The sequence below is a fragment of the Nanorana parkeri genome, unplaced genomic scaffold, assembly GCF_000935625.1.
Source record: "Nanorana parkeri isolate BGI_ZX_2015 unplaced genomic scaffold, ASM93562v1 scaffold167, whole genome shotgun sequence".
In the NCBI taxonomy this organism is placed as follows: Eukaryota; Metazoa; Chordata; class Amphibia; order Anura; family Dicroglossidae; genus Nanorana; species Nanorana parkeri.
Window position 1 is genome coordinate 1,685,019 of NW_017306435.1, and position 4,958 is coordinate 1,689,976.

Consider the following 4,958-nt stretch of genomic DNA (forward strand, 5'->3'; position numbering starts at 1 on the left):
TTAAGTTATGTTCTCTTATTGTTTTTAACATTTCACATTTTAATAATTAAAAAAAAATATTTTGTAACATAGGCTACACAGTTATCATGGCATGCTGCTGTCGTAGGTTTTATAATGGCACAACTGTTTCTCTGGTAATAGGATACTGCTCGACCTCTGTAACATGGCACTGGTAAAAAGACAATACTTCTAAAGTTTATGGATTATGGCTTTGACTGTACCTGTGACACATGCGTGTAGTGATGGTATTGTATTTTGGACCCTGTGACATTTGCATAGTGTCCAATTTTAATTCAAATTGATCAGGTTCGTTGATTAATTGAGCTTTAAACAAAATCATACCCTTTCTCAAATTTAACAATTTAAAAGGAAGATGTTTATTTAAAACACAGCACAAGAAGTGTCATCATCAGAAACTGTGTTGAACTAGATCATGTAACAATACATCCTTCAGAGAGATCTGCAGTTGTGCAGATGCAAGAAATGCATATAGATTATATAGTGGTGCTTTGACCATAGCATGATGCTTTGCGTGCCTAATACTACATACATGTATAGTGCGTGGACTTCATAGACACACATTCTGCTGATTTTTGCCCTGTTTTCTACTATACTATTCTATAATATATTTTGTAAACTTCGGAGTAATTCTGTGAAGCACATTACAATTTTCTCACCGGGGCATCAAGCAGGACTATTTATATGTATGACATGTATGGCCACCCTTATACCGGTAATCTATCAGCCTTTCTATTATATTATGTGTTTGTAGGCATTGTGTATAATCTGGAGAAAGGGACGTTGTGGAGAGGGAGAAAGCCAGAGAGCCATTTATGTATATTCATATGCACACAGGCACATGCTCACGCTGCCTATTTTACTTCTCTCAGGAGTATTCAAAGCTGTCGAGAAATTAAAATCTGGTTACAAAATCAATTATTTATATCATTTCCTGGAAGGAATGATGAATAAGATTGAATTAACCTTTGAAATGCCAGTCATCCTAAAACAATATGACTGTATAGATAATCTTTACTTCGATTAGATATAAAGGCATCTGCATAGCATGAATAACATTTGTAGGATTAACCTTTGAAATCTCAAACTGCTGTATAGAACCAATATATTGGATAAATAGACATATGTGTAGCATGAACCCCCACTCTGTTGCTCTGAAGCTATTTACATTCAATTAAACTGACAGGGATGTGGACCTGAGATGAGAAAGGAAAGGTACATAGCAAGGCTGCAGAGGGAGGGGTGCAGACACATGCATAGGGAGGGAGGTGTATAGTGCAGGGACACACTGATGTGTCATTAATGTTTCATTCCATTTGCTGAGGGGGGGTTCCTGCAGCTTTAGCCCACTCACTATCTACAGTACTTTGGGTGGGGTGTGGGAGTGGACTAATGGTATCAGAACGGTGCTCAGTTTATTCATGGAAAGCAGAGAGACCCTAGAAAATCCTACTTTTTTCCTTTAATTCCTGCAAGCTGATGCCAATGAGACCCCCAAATCCTTTTAGCAAGCCTACCCCTCTTGCTTTATGAAGTTTTAAACTTTGGATAACGTGTTTGACTGGACTTCTGCCACACATCCTAGAGGCAGATTCAGGAGGTAAGACATTGCTGTCGAGGAAAGCAGCATTGTGCAGGGCTTGGTGTGTGTGCTTGAGGGTGCATGATGTACTGGCAGCTAGCAGCCGAATGTAGATGTGTGCATTCAGTAGAGCTATACATTGTTGTGTTCTGCAGACTCAATAAAGGTTTCAGGAAACATGTGCATGTGATGGTGATGCAGTTATGACTTGAAGCTGGCTGGGATTAGCTGTGTTCACCCAGCTCTGAGCCAATGCAACATAGAAACAGGGTGCATGAAAGAAGTAATCACTGTGAATGTGTTCAGGATAGATAGCGATCGGAACAGTAATATTTAGAGGGATTAAACTGCTAGGATCGGGTTAGCAGCTGCAGGACCTGATTTTTATCACTGAACTATCCTCTGAGGAGATTTTACTTCCAACAAAAGCAACACGTTGAGGCTTTGACAATGTGCTCCTTCAAGTGGCTGAGAATTAATCAGCGAGAATTTATTGCAGCACTGTGGACAGCTCCTGATGAATTCAACGAGCCTCTACCGCTTTATTCCTCCCATAGGAGAGAGTCCAGTTTGTGCTTTATGGCTGGCTACATTCACTTAAACATATGGGTGTTCCGCAGTGTACTACAGTCATCTGTCTATATGAATTTGTATGGAAATTACTTAAAGTTTCATCTATCTATCTATCTATCTATCTATCTATCTATCTATCTATCTATCTGTTTCATATCTAGTTATCTGAGTTAACATCATTGTATCTAATTTAATAATTCTGTCTGTCTTTTTAAGGCTGTCTGTTCTTCCAAAGATTGTCCCAGCTATCTATTTATTCAGGACTATCTATCTATCTATCTATCTATCTATCTATCTATCTATCTATCTATCTATCTATCTTTCTATCTATCTATCTATTTCTATTTCATATAGCATTAAATATTACCCTAATCATATCTAATTTGATCATTCTGTCTAGCTGTCTATTTATGACTGTCTGTCTGTCTGTCCTCCCAACCATCCTTCCAGCCATCTATTCATTCCAGTCTATCTATCTATCTATCTATCTATCTATCTATCATCTATCTATCTATCTATCTATCTTTTTATCTATCTATCTTTTCTCTTTTTTTCTTTATAATCACATTATTTGTCTGTATGTCTACCTAATCCCTCTTTCTATCTGTCCTGATTCATCTAAAAGGTGACCTTTTATACAAATATCTACACAATTATCCCCCTTTAGTTTCTGAGCCCCCCTCCCGATCCCCCTCTGCTGCTCTGTTCTCCCTGTGTATGTTTAATGCATGTGTAATGCTCTAGCATGTCTACATTAGTCTCTGTGCCCTCCCAGCATGGGACCTACTGGGCCATTCAGACAGGGACAGACTGAATGTGTCCGCTAACCAGCTCTCTTTGTGGCTGCTGCATTTAAGGTTAATTTAGCAAATGACAGGGACAGCACACAGAAAGCATAATGATGGAAAGATTTGGAAGAGGAAAAAAAAAGGTTAAGAAAATAGCAAATATCCTTGTAAATCCCAGCCATCATGTTTTAAATGTTTCTCACGTATATTTCTCTTAAATGGACATTGGTATTGTTTCTCTGGGGATGAGGAGTAGTCATCATTGAAGTGACATTTACTAGAGGCAGAAAACTGAGGGCAAATTGCAGGACAGGAGAAATGTAGGAATTATATCAACAGGAGGAGATAGAAGAAAGTAAATAGGGGGTATGGATAGCATGACCATGAGGACAGGCAAGAGGGAGACAGTTGGGATCGGATAAGTAAAAGGTGATAATATCGTCACATGATACATACCTAATAAAAATGGGTAACTGAGAAGAAGATGTATAGTAAAAAGTGGAGCTGGTGGATCTCCATCCTAAAATGTCTATAACAATGTATGAAAAGTCAATTAAATTGTTTATAATTATGACAAGACTTGTGGGGAGGGGGAGGGTGAAGGTGGAGTGGCTATAGGTTTAGGCAATGGAAAGTTGGAAACCTTTGTCATTGAACTGCTGAAATATCATTGCATAGCTTGTGCCAAGGTCAAAGAGGACAATGTGCAAATGTAGGACATACACAAAAAGATACATGCTGCAAAGGATAGATCTGTTATTATATATTCAATAGATAATACATTCAGTCAATACATTAAATATATGTGCTGCAAAAGCCATTTACATTTTTTGCTATACAATATCTGTGTATTTATAATTCATTCTCTTTTGATTCGATTGTGTGCGCATGTACTGAATGCACACAGTATATATGAATAATAGAAGATTGAGCACAGTATATATGGTGTGTGTATGTGTTTATTTGTATATATATATATATATATATATATAAAAAACATTTTATGTGCAACACTTGGAGGATATTTTTTGCAAATGTACCTGCTCATTTCTCTTTCTGTTGCACATTCTGTATTCAGTTACGATGAAATAACATTATTAATACAATACTATATTTTAGAGACATTTAAGTAAATTTATAGTTAATCTTATTGTAATCGTTTCAAGAAATTAAAATAATTGAATTTAATAATATCTGTAACATTAAAAGAAAACATGCATATCATAGTACTGCATGAATTAAAATGTGAAAAAAGGTTTTTAACTAATAAATCACACCAATTCTCAAAAAAATTAAAAAATATTTCCCCTTTATGAAAAAAACATCATAATGCTCTGCCAATAGGTGGTCAATTTAAGAACCATGTAAAATGAGAATGGTGGACCTGGAGCTAGCTAATCTTTTCAAGATTTCCTTCACAGCCAGCAAAACAACAATTTCAATTGCTTATACACTGCAATACTATTCGACATTTATGTAATACAATTATATTAACAGCTGTAAATATGATCCTATATCCAAATAGAAACTTACTCCTCATATCCAGTTTATTCCAATATGTATTTATTTTTTTGCAATAAAACAGCCTATGTTGGCCGCTCACAATATCTAGTTTGTATTTTAACAAAACATTATTATACTCTCTTAGTTCAGTGCTAACAGTAGTTCATACAACATGTTTAAAGCTCTGACGTATAGCTTGCCTTACATCTTGCTCATATGATAAAATGGCGCTCCACTTTTGTTTTTTGATTTTTTTTGCATTGTGTTGCTACTTTGCTTTGTCTAACATCTCGAGCTTTGCATTTAACTTTTTAATCTTTTAAATCCTTTCCCTCTTCATGTGTACATATTAGAAACAATTGAACAAAAGTAGTACAGCTCACAAATAGCATGAAAAATGAAATCAACTTATTTCCTTCCACAATGCTTCATTGTGCTTGGTATGTTACTTACTATTGCATTGAGCAAAAACATCAAAATAATGTTTTGCTTGT

General features: G+C 35.9%; 1 protein-coding gene across 1 annotated transcript in view; it reads left to right on the top strand.

The window, feature by feature from the left end:
- The first annotated feature begins 1,417 nt into the window (after nt 1-1,417).
- The window catches only part of ISLR2 (immunoglobulin superfamily containing leucine rich repeat 2), a 22,039-nt gene continuing 18,498 nt past the window's right edge, over nt 1,418-4,958 (top strand). Inside the window, exon 1 of the mRNA XM_018554660.1 lies at nt 1,418-1,618. The gene's annotated coding sequence lies outside the window, so the exon portion shown is untranslated. The remainder of the gene's footprint in view (nt 1,619-4,958) is intronic.